This window comes from Camponotus vicinus, unplaced genomic scaffold (genome assembly GCF_025532165.1).
Source record: "Camponotus vicinus isolate PSW18456_S1 unplaced genomic scaffold, iyCamVici1.0 SCAF_9, whole genome shotgun sequence".
Lineage (NCBI taxonomy): Eukaryota > Metazoa > Arthropoda > Insecta > Hymenoptera > Formicidae > Camponotus > Camponotus vicinus.
This window is the reverse complement of record NW_028141981.1, coordinates 6370997-6383561: the sequence shown is the minus strand read 5'-3', so window position 1 is coordinate 6383561 and position 12565 is coordinate 6370997. Positions and strand designations below refer to the sequence as shown.

At 37.8% G+C, this 12565-nt stretch overlaps 1 protein-coding gene across 3 annotated transcripts in view; it reads right to left on the bottom strand.

The window, feature by feature from the left end:
• Positions 1 to 12565, bottom strand: part of Nvy (CBFA2/RUNX1 partner transcriptional co-repressor nervy) — a 64099-nt gene that overhangs the window by 25897 nt on the left and 25637 nt on the right. The gene's annotated exons all lie outside the window — the stretch shown is intronic.

The following is a 12565-nucleotide window of genomic DNA, read 5'->3' as shown; positions in this document are numbered from 1 at the left end:
TTTTTGTCGCTATAGAATTTAACGTTTGACGTTAAGCTTTCTTTAAACAAGAAGCTTGAAATTTAAAATTAAATTTTAAATCGAAATTCCATTATCAATTTGAAGTAAGTCTTTAGTTGATCCAAGAGAGTTGGAATGCTGTATTATATGTGCATGTATGAGAAAAAACAATATTTTAAAATAGAGACTTGATATCTAATACATTTGTAATAATGTTTTATTGCAGAAGAAAATTTCACAAATTGATTTTGTATAAATTATACAAATATATGTGTAGAGTACTTTAGATAAATATATATGTTTATTTAAATTTGTTACAGATTTTTATAGCGCACAAGAACATTGCATTAAACAAACTGAGGATTAAATTCAGGATAATACTTTTTAAGAATCAAATGAGATAATAAATGCTATTAAACCGTTTTTATATGGACGAACACTAGTTTCAGGCAGCAGATAATTAATTATAAATAAAAAGATCAACATTTTATAAAAATACGAGATGTTAAACAAGCTGACATTTGTCACCAAAATTTTATTAGTATTTTTTTAAGTCAATAATTTAATAATTCATTGTAAAAACAACGTTATAGAGGCACCCGCATTCTAAGAGCAACCACATCGTACGGGTACTCGCGAACCTGTATGTAACAAACGAGTTACATATATGTAACGCGGATACTCGGAGCTCCATTTTGCATCCAAATGCTGGTCTTCGTGTGTCTAGAGCAATCTTTCTTATCACCGAAACAAGTTGCAAACCGAGTCATAAACATTACGAAGATTTACATCAGCCTAACAGGTGGTATTCGCAGTGCGATGCTGCGTCGCGTAAGCGTCTTGCGTTTTGTACGCAACGAGACGTGCGTATTTAACTTTCTTTCTCCTCTCGCGCTTCCTCTTCTTTATCTCGTGCTTACGCTGCAAGATCTCGTTTCATATTTATTATGGTAATCGCATCGCCGAGACTTTTACGAGAGCGCCATTACAGCTATGTCCGACATTAAAAGTAACCGCGTTAAAAGGAAAAAAGTTCGCGATTCTTTTTTTCACAATTCCGCAGAAACAAATGTGATGTATGAATAAATTCTCCCGCGGATTCCCGTAATTTTACTCGTTAAGTTGTTGTTGTGTACTTTACATGATACAAGATAGATTTTTCATTAATGAGAGAATCTTCTAATATTCCAATTTAATATTTTTTATTTCGTACAATAAACGTTGCAGGTATTATTATTTTAAATTAAATCAAAGATAACAATCTTTAAGATTTATTTGTTTAATATTGTACGTAAAAAGCAAATTATTAACTTTGACAGACTAAATTTTGCATGTGAATCTTAAAGAAGACTAATACATTTGTTACGCGTATAACATTACATCGAATGCTACGGCAATTATTATTCTCAGCAGAGTCATGTGCATCGGTTCTGCTACATGTGTCATTTGGTGATCGAAGACAAAACCATGTCACCGGAAATGACATGGTTGTAACAAAATTGGTGTTCATTGAAGGAAATAATCATAACGGACAATTCCCTGCCTCCTCCTCCGGTCAATATTGCGCCATTTTTGCTGACTATACTTGATTATAGCAATCGACTTTTTTCTCTTACATGCAGTTTACTCCGCATGTATACACGAAAATCGATTTATTTTTTGCCAGAAAAAAACATTTCTGAATAGAAAAGACGCATTTTCAGTGCTTAATCGATAAATTTAAATGAACAAAAAAGTTAGAAAAAATAAAAATCACTTATATAATATCACATCCGATGTTTAATCGATAAAAGCAAACTGACGAAAACAAGTGCAATCGATCGGATTCATGCAATTGTGTCTCTAATTTATGAAAAAAAAAGTTAGGGAGATATAGCTCTTGCGATTTGCAATCGCGTTTGTACGAATCCGATTTAGGGCGGAGCGATTTGCATGAGCTCTGCGATATTTTCGGTTCGACGCGGGCAAAATTACACATCGGGGAAAATTAAATGGCACGAATGCGGAAACGCGAGTAATCTTTAAGATCCACGTGGCGCACCACCGCCGCCGTTCCTACCGGATGGAATTTTATTTTATTGACGCGCACACACATACACACAGCTGTGGCAGCAGGCTGCCTTCGGTGCCACATGGTCCCGTTATTAACGTGAAATGCAAACGAGCCCTTCGTTGCGTCCAAGAAACGGCCGCTCGGATGACTCGCTATAATTTTTCGCGCGAAATTGCCGTCGCCAAATGCCGCCGAGTTTTAACGTACTCATAATTGCACCGGGAAATTCGACGCGAGCCTCCGTTCGATTCGCAGCGAATCGCCGAACGATAAGGTCCGCGCCGGTAATAATTGTCCCTATCGCGCTCTCTGTTTAATTAAGACGAACGCGCCAGAGCTCGTTACACGTAATGCGATTAATTACGAGCTGCTCGTAATTTTTATGTCGACAGAGAATTATGAATCGCATAAATCATTTAATTTTATGCGAGTTGTTATGGCAAAAAATCTGTCAAGTGATGAATTTTATCGAGCTTCGGGACGATCTTTTATAATATTATTCTCTTTATGAAAATTAAGGAAATCTCTGAATTTTTAAATCCTTTTTTATTTGGCACGCAATTTTAACGCATCCTAAAACGATCAACGAATCATCATTAATTACTAAACTATTTACGGAGAAATCATTGAAAATGCCGCTCTGATTACCATCATGGTAATAAAAGCGTCAACAACCCATATTCTGGTCACGTAACAACGCTCTCCGATTCTTCTACGGTCGTTCATCAATCAAACCACCCCTGTATTTCGTGCGAACGATGGAAAAAGGTTGCGCTACGCAGTTTCGGCGGATTTACGCACAACACAATCTGCGGTCGCGGACATGTCGATCTTTATTGTGACAGATGGCTACAATAATTTTAATTGCCGCTTTCTTCTGTTGTTACAGTTGTCCGCGAGCCGTTCGCCGCACATGCGCAAGTGTGTGCGGAATGCGATCTTCTCTTAGTCTCCTATAACACACTGTAATATATTTGTAAGATCCTTTAATTAATTAAAAAAAGCAATCTTATCAATAGCTTAGATACTTTAATTACGTCATCACATGATTATATTAAATTTATAATAAAAATTATTATGTATTAATCTTACTTAATCTTTCTGCTACATATCATGTATGTAATTCGAGTTGTAACGTGATAAAAAAAATGATATTAAAATACAATTTTGCAATATTATTAAAAAAAAAAGAAAAAGAGTAAAAAAAGAAAACGCTTGCATTTTTGAAATTTAGAACAAGTGAGGATTATTATGTAAGAAACACTGTTTTCTACACAATTTTACATAAAAAAAAGATAACACAAAATACCTTAAAAGATCACACGACTAATTCGGTTACAGGATTCTTTCAAAGGCCGGGCTTTGAAACATGAAACATAAAAGCTACCTTTAACGCGCAGATGCACCGCTCGCTTAATTGCCTGGTTCAACGCTACAAATAATTTGATTTTTGCCATTTGTTTGTGTAAAAGGGCATTTATTTTTCCTTCATTTACAGTGCCGTCATGCAACTGTCTGTTACACAAGATACAGTTAGATGCGAAATGTAATTAAAAGTCGGCTATTACGAGGTTTCGCAATATAAATGCTGACTCGCGCGGATTCAATCGATTGTACTTATAAAACAATATTTTAATATTAACGTTGACGTTTTTTTACATAAAAGATAATTAAATCTTCTTGAATGTTGCACTGTTTATTTCATATTCATTTAAAAATGCATCGAATCGAGATGTTAAAAAGTACACAGAGCAAAATGTATACTATATTCAAGTAAATATTATTTATTTTAAGTATATCATTAGTTTGTATATCTGCAAATATATCATAAGTTCACCACAAGCAAATATATCATAAGTTCACCACAATTTAATTGAATATATTCCGAATTTTAGTAAGTGCAAAACTAAAATTTGATTTGCTCACTCTACATAGAGTTGACGTAAAGTAAATTTGATTTTTCTTTGATACAATTTTACAATATTCTTGAAGAGAAAATAAATTCTTCTTTTGAGACACATGATAATGAGATTTTTTAACATTTGTGATAAGTATATTTTAAGACTATTATCAAGAATATATTCTTCGTGCAAACTATTACTTAAAAAAAGAAAAATAAATAAGAAAAATAAGAAAAATAAACTGAGTAATCGCTTTTCTTGGCAGTGGAATGATATTTTTCTCCGATGTAGACTCGCGATTCAAGCGTACATCCACATGCCGCATTTTCGTAGACGCAGCTAGTTTTCGCGTCGCGTGACGTTGAGAGAACGCAATTAACTCGGATGTCACCTGCGATCGATCGCCACCGAGAGGAGAGCCTGTCCTCCCCCTCCCTTCCCGCCTCTCGCTGTCGCATCGTTAAGGTGAGCTTTGGCCCCGACTTGCCGGAGACGCGCATCTCTCCCCGGCAATTCGTTAAGACGCTTAGTTAAGCAAACAAGAACGATGCCGCTACGCGAAGTGATATACGTGCCGCGGCAGAAAATCCGCGGCTCTCCCGCTCGTAATTGCGCACAGCTGTGGTTACACGCGCGGATCTAAAAGCTCCCCCCCCCCCCCACGCATTCGCGCGCGCGATACTCACGAATTATTGCATTAGCGCGCGATCCTCGTCGAAGATCGATGATGCCACACTCGTCGACTTTTTTCCACTCTTTGTAACCACATTATCATGTCGATGTCGATGTCGATGAAGGAAGAGGGGAGACGCCGCGGTAAATTGCAAATATGTAATGTCGGCGCACCGAATTAATTTTATTAATTATACTTGCAATTGATGTAATTATAAACGGCGTTTATTGTCGCGAATAATATTACATAACAACTGTGTGGGCCGAATTTAATTGATTATATTTATTATTATAATTGCAACGATATCACAAACGAGGGAGCAGACTAGAAGCTTCCCCTTTCATCCTCACGGATATATTTTCCACGATTCTCCGATCGTTTCGCGATTTTCCAAATAAAGTGGAAGATTCACTGAGGATGACTCTATCAAACGTTCCGCCAAATTCGCTCCACTTTCAACGGCGCAAGAAAGAAGAAAAAAGTGCCGGACAGGCCAGCGCAGCCGGTGGATAAAAAGCGGCATGGATGAAAGAGAGTGAGAGAAACATATATAAATAGAGAGATAGAGATAGATAGATTCAGTCTGTTTTAGTCAAGAGAGAAAAAGGATTTCAAGAAGAGAAAATCGTCTACTAAGATGACGTATATTGATTGCTTCCCTTCCCTTCACCTCTTGAATTTTAGAAACAATTTAAATATTCAAAAAATTCGCTATCATTTTAATTCATATCACGCGTATGATTCGGATGACACGAAAATCAGATAAAAGAAATTAATTTACAAGCAATACGATAAATCTAGTATAATAATAAGTACAAAATCAAATCGACAGATAGAGTACTCTAATTCGATTTGGAATCACGACAATTCCGTATAATAGGACATATTGAACATCATTCTGTCGCGTGAAGGAGAAACAGAGATGCACGGAATGGAAGGGGAAAGTCCGGGAACAGGCGAATAATCGTGGATCGATCGCGGTCCGCGTTTTTGAAGGAAATGGCTTCGGCGTCTCGCGACAGAGAGACCCGGGCTTATGTTTATACATATGTCCCGCACATGGTACGGTGCCCCCGAAGAGGAGGAGAGAGGAGGGGGAGCGGGGGGGCGGGGGAGAGAGAGAAACGTACTCTCTCTGAAATTTCCAATATTAGAACGGCCAGGCGCGAGAGGCAGGCCAGATGTCTACCGTACTGACTGTCGAGAGCGCGGGCGCGCGACGTGCGTTTAGCATGGTTTCATTACAAAAATGTCACGCACAGAGCCGCGTCGCGCCGTCGTCGACCTCTCTCGACGATGCGTTCCCTCTCTCGCGTCTCTCTCGTTCTCTCTCCCCGATCTCTCTCCTCCCCTTCTGTCATCGTCGTCCTCGCGACGCGGATGACTCGATCTTAAGACGGCAGCTGCCGTTAATCAACCGCAATTAGATCCAAGGGTGGGATTTTTAGGATCAAAATAGTCGCGAATGAATGATCCATTGATCACGTTATCTGATCAGGTTCTCATCCGACTTAAAAAAACATGGTCAAGTTTGGAGCATCGCTATTTACGATATTTGGCAATTAATTTTTAATGACAATCAGAATAAATTATTTACGCTGTGGGGCGCAGAAGGCTGCTATAACTTGAATACTTTTGCAATCTTCGATTTTTATTTTCGTTGACAGACTGCGAGCGGCCGGTCGGTCTCGCGAATTAAAAAGTTTGCGATAAACAAAGAAAGAGAGAAACGAACGAAACGGTAAATACTTTGCTCTTTGGAGCCGACGTTTGAAACCGTTACATCGTTAATGGTATCGAAGCTTTACTTGGCGAAGGTTCTGCTTGGTTTCATTACAAAGATGTCATGCGCAGGTACGTCGCAGTTATACCCGCTTTTGACGTCCCGCTTGCGTTGTATACACACTTGGCGTTAAACCGGAACGACCGGGGAGCGCCGGGGAAATTATGAAATGCTAAAACGGAAACGAATTTCGCGACGCCGAATATTGTTCCGATATTCGCAATTAACTCTTTTATTTGTGCGCGCGTGACACACAATGCACCCGGCACAATCGCCAGAGCGATAATAATTCCTGATGGAACTCGAAAATGCCGGTAACTTTCAAGGGACCTCGACAGCGTCCACCTAATTCCCGGCGCGAACTAAAAAAAAATCTACGCTTTCAATTAACGAAACGATTTGTCCCATTTATGGGGTATATCGGGTTAGCCGGGCACAAACGCGTTAAACGGACGAACTTTTTTTCGCGCAACTAACGAGAAGATAATCGAGGACGTCGTCATCGCGCGCGCGGATAATTAATTACTATCGCGCTCTGGTCCATCAACGTTTCGCGTCGTCTCTCTCTGTATCCGCATAGTTTTATCTTTTAACCAGGCTGTCTCGCGGACAAGGCACTAATCTGCGATCCACGACTAATGTTCTCGGTTACAAGCGGTATTGTATGATTACTTATGGTTACGTTAATGAACGCGATGATTAATCATTTAAACATCTTGTTTTCAAAAATTATAAAAAAATTTTGTGAGTTGTAATTAAACAAATTGAATGTATACATGTAAAAATTAATTTCTTTCCGATAATTTTAAATTGATTTCTAAAGCAATGTATTATTAACGCACAAAAATTTTTATCTCCAAAATTATGATTCATAACAAAGATATTCGATATTTTCGGGCGAAATATTATTTAATTGGTCAAAGAGACCATGTCATCCAATACTAACAATAACAATCAACAAATTGCAGGACGTATATAATTGTACGTCATTTCTCGCTGATAATTAAGCCCAAATTTCGGGCAATTTCGGTTTCGTAGCCGTCATAGCCATATCATAAATACGAATTCGTGGTTTTATGATGGTTTTACTTACATTTATTGTATATTGCATTTTATGATACAAGAAGTCCGGATAATAATAATAATAATAATAATATAAATTTTATTATCTACATTTTCAATATACCATTTGAGAATTTTATAATTAAAAAAAAGGATAAAATAGTAATTACTATGAAATAAAAGATAAATAATTATTACTATTATTTTTTGTAAAACTTGTGTGATTATTATATTTTAAAATTAATATATAGATATATCATGTATATCTTCATTTCATATTTATAGAAATAATAAAAAAAGAAAGAAAGAGAATTATATTTAAAAAGATACAATCTGCGATTTTTATTCTAAAATTTAAAAATATATAAAAAGAATTTTTTATATTCGCTAATATACATTTTAATTGTACAATATATTTTATAATATTTGAAATTATATCGCGGTTCGCTTTTTCTAATCTGTTCATCCGTGTGAATGACGCAACAATCGATCGATCGACACTTAATATATCCATGAAAATATCGGATGGCGTTCACAGGTGCGCCAATGTGCGGCCGGTTCGTCAGTGTCAGTGAAAATTGTCGGACACGTGGTTAACTACACGGGAGCTGTTAAACGTTTAGGTGCGCGAGGATAGGTAGCAACGATACAATTGCCGGCATTTCTATAGACCAGCGAGGTATGAATCTATTGCGAATCGTGCAACCGATCTCGACGACACATGCAGCAATTCAATTATCCGCGGGTTATAAAATCGGAGAAAAAAAAAATTCTCAATTTCCTACGATTTCGCGTTGGCCCTTTCCCTTTGTATATGTTAACGTATGTTATCTCATTTCCGAAAATATTTATTGGATCTAATAATCGAACTGTAATTGCAGTGTAATTCTTTTCAGTTTTGATTTTTTATATTAGAGTCTTAGAGAGCGAGTTTTATTCGCGGAGCAATCCGGAATTTTTGCCTCTCGATGTGGAAACGTCATCGGTTCGCAGAACTTGTGCCACTGTAAGCACGCACTAATTACATGCTATATCCGGAAAGAGCAACTCACGGACGGTACGATGCGCATCGCAACATAACCAAAGGTACCGGCGAGAGAAACTGGAAGGTACCGGGGGAGAACGAGCGGTGGCCCGGGTCTCTCCCCGGCCGTAACTCTTGATTCTCTTTGAAGCGCGGAAGCTGCCCGCAACACCTGACTGACTCGACGGACGCGTATATGGCAGGTCGAGCGGAGCAGCAGCGGCAGACAGAGCTCACCGGGGGTGGGTGAGGGGCGAGACGACGGGTAAAAGCGGAAGGCAACCACCACCGGGGTGGGCTGCGAGAGAGCGAGAGAGAGAGAGAGAGAGAGACAGAGAAAGAGAGAGAGAGAGAGAGAGAGAGTGCGCGAGAAAGCTAAAGGGAGGCAGAAAGAGAAAGATTAATAATATAGGAAAGCCAAAGCCACGCCGCAGCCCCTGACAAGCTTTCCGCCTCTCTTCTGTTGCCAACAGTTAATCGATATACAGTATTTCCTCGTTAAAAGAAAGAAACTTTTCGCTTCATTAACAGAAAGAAAATCATCCCCTCCTCCCTCCCTCTCCATCATTTCTCGAGTGAGCAAGTCTCGAGTCCTATCTAAATATGTGACTGACATTTGACAGCGAGAGAAATCACTCGCAAATAACTCTTTCGATAAAAGATACAATGTTTAAATTTGTTCTCTTTATATGAGAGTAATTTTTATAAATTACTGAGATTTTTCTTATTAATATGACATTAAATACAGCCTCTCGAGTAACTTTTAATTAGACGTAAAATAACATTTACTGATTCGATTTTTTTTTTCACATAACAGATACAATTTTAATTTTATTATGTGCATAATTGAAATAAGATCTATCAAATAAAATTATTGAAATTCAGCTCGGCGGATGTTTAAAGTATATACATGTATACAGCTTGGCTTCTTGAATATCTCGGTTCGGACAGCGTGCGTAAGGCAAAAACGAGAATAAGAACGTAGTAAGAAAGAATAAGAGCAAACAATTTTCGGCATTAAACAAAACTAGGGCGCTGCCAGATGACGACCAGGTACTCATCTCGGTAAGACTCGAGATTCGCTCGTACAAAACGGGGGAATAAAATCTTCTTTTTAATAAAGCGACAAGTCTTTCTGTTAACGAGGAAAGGCTGTAATTTAGTTGATAACGAGTAAGAGGAAGAAGAAGAAGAAGAATACAAGAAACTATTATACAATATACGTATAGATTATTTATCTTTGTATAGTTTATATAAAACTTCACTGATTGTAAGACTTATACACTTATACCCTTTACTTATTGTTAGACTTATTTGTATCTTAAATAGAACAATTGCCGCTGATGGGTTATAAAAATCTTTTATGATATGTCAACATCGAATTTTAGAAAATTATCTCATCACTGTTCCTTCCTTGCATCTACTTAGCATCCTCCATAGAACGGTTCTCCACCCTAGTTTCGCTTTGTTTATATTGTAAATGTTATCTATATCAACATCTTCCTCTTCCAATCGCCGCTCGAAATCTTGTGTATGAATAAATTTTTCAGCAACCGGCTGACAATCGGAGAATCATCGTCAATGTATATCTAGTAATCGAATTTCGTAATGTTCTTTAAATCGCCCAATCTTTACTTGAATATTGACGATCTACGTAATTTACGTACAAGTCCCGATGCTCTTTCTTTAAGCATTATATCAATGACTATGACTATGTTTTCTTTCCACTTTAGGAATCAAGTGTATTCTTTCATAGATTCTTTATTATCTAGACCTGTATCTTCTGTTCTATTATAGTGTCTTCCCTAATTAAATTAATTGACATATCTGAATAACATTCTTCTTAATTCGCCAAATATTGGTAGTGGAAATATTATAATTGGCGATAATTTCGAGATGTCTTTTTCGAGCTTTTGCCAAATCTCGATGCATTGTTGTATCGAGATGGCGGACTATTTATGCTTTTCAAGATTGACTGACATTAAGAATTGCGTCGATTATTTTTAGAAAAGTGTTTACTATGTTTTCTGTATATCTGTGACGTTGCCAAAGTTTTTTGCATGTTGTAGAAAAACAATTATTAAATCGCATTATACGCATCAAATTCATTATATCATTATCTTTATCCTTATTTTCATTTTTATTTTTTATTTTAATCTAATTCATTCTTATACACTGCGTATCTTACAAGTAACTCCCTAATCCGAATAGAAACATACATCTATAAAAGAAAAAAAGGCTATACACATTATACGCATCATGAAAAATCAAGAAGAATGACTCGTTCTTATTCTCGCCTCGCTCTCAACGAATTACTGCAAAGATTTATAGGAAAATACACGAGTACGCAGCTTCATAACACAAGAAAAGATTTGTGATTACGATATCAAATCAAACAGAACTGTCACAAAATAATATTACGACCACATCATAAAATTTTACAGAATTATTACATTCTAATAATGATACTCTCCCTTGTTATTTTTTAACAAAGCTAGTAAAATTATATTAACTTTTATTTTTCAATATATTTAAATTGATACGTTTTTTAATGCATATATAATGACTGGTGAGGTATATAAATATCTGGAGCTTAGATGGGACAATAACTGCGGCATTTATACAGTGTAAATGATGAGATATCGGGGAAACGATGGCGCATGCCGCGCGATATACGTACGGGGGATGAGAGCGCAAAGATCGACAAGCGCGGCTCGCGCCAACATTGCGGAAACGCGCTACGAATTCGTACCCGCCGCGTGCTTCCGCCACGGTTAATCGTGACGTGCGCTGGGGAACCGATTATTGGCAAACACCGTGCGAAAGGATGCACCTGACAGGGGTTTTCGTCGCGCGCCTGTTCGGTCCTTATCTCCGCGCTCCCCGTCGAAGAAAACTCAAAGTTCCCTCCGGTAGTCTTTGCCCCGCGGCGATTCATCCACTTTCCCACCCCTTCCCCACCCCCTCCTCCACATCATCTCCTCCCTCTTTCTCGCTCGATGTAATATACGTACTCTTTGCGCTCCGATGGCTCGATTCTCCGGCGTGTTCGACACGGTAAATTCTCTCGACGGTGTATTCACGACAGCTTGGTGTTGATATTGCGAGCGATTATTTCTCACGACTTGATTACAATCCGATCGATGGGGTCTTTTTCGTGAAAATACAGCATATTAAGATGGTGATACAATATTTCTCTTTCTCCTCATTAACCGAAAGACGTCGATCGTTTTCTGTTAATGAAGCAGCTTACTTTCCAAAATACCTGTCCCATAAATCTCTCCGGCGCCTCGTCGCGAGCGAGAGCGCAAATAGGATAAGAGAATAAGAGCAAGTGAGAGAGAGAATAAGAGCGAATATTTTTCGGCATCAAAGCTAGAGCGCTGCCAGATGTCGGCCAGATGTTCAGGTGAAGTCTAACACTCGCTCGCGCAAAAAAAAGGATAGAAAGAGAGAAAAAGGAGGGGGAAAGAAGCGCGGAATAATTTTCTTCCTATTAATGAAGCAAAAAATCTTTCTGTTAACAAGGAAATACTATACTGAAAGATATTCCTCAGTTCGAGTATCCCTGGCAAACTATTTGACAACTCTCTTTCGAGTCAGAAGTTCTGAAGAGTATTATTTTTTTTATCGATACTTTATGCTGCAGCATATCATAGGCAATTTTTGGCAATATTTTTGAATGCTCTCAAAAGCTATACATAACTATATTACAAACAAAACACGATTTAAATATAAATATAAAAGGATTAACAAATTTTGCGATTTTCTACATAGTGTGTGTGTACAAAACGATAGCGTAGTTTGCGTAGTTTCATATATCGAATCAATGAAAAATTGATTGAATACGGCTGAAAAGGTCAAGATACGATATTTCGAATTAATAGCAGAATTGATCGATACAATAACATCGAGCAGCAGTAGAGCTCTTTTGGTAAAAGTTGCAACATAGTCGTAACGTTGCAATGACGGCTGAAATGACAGCAGAGTTTTGTGCGGCACGCGATTTCCTAGTTATCACGTTCTCCCCGCAACCCTATAGCTTTGTAACGCGAACTTTATGTGGTCA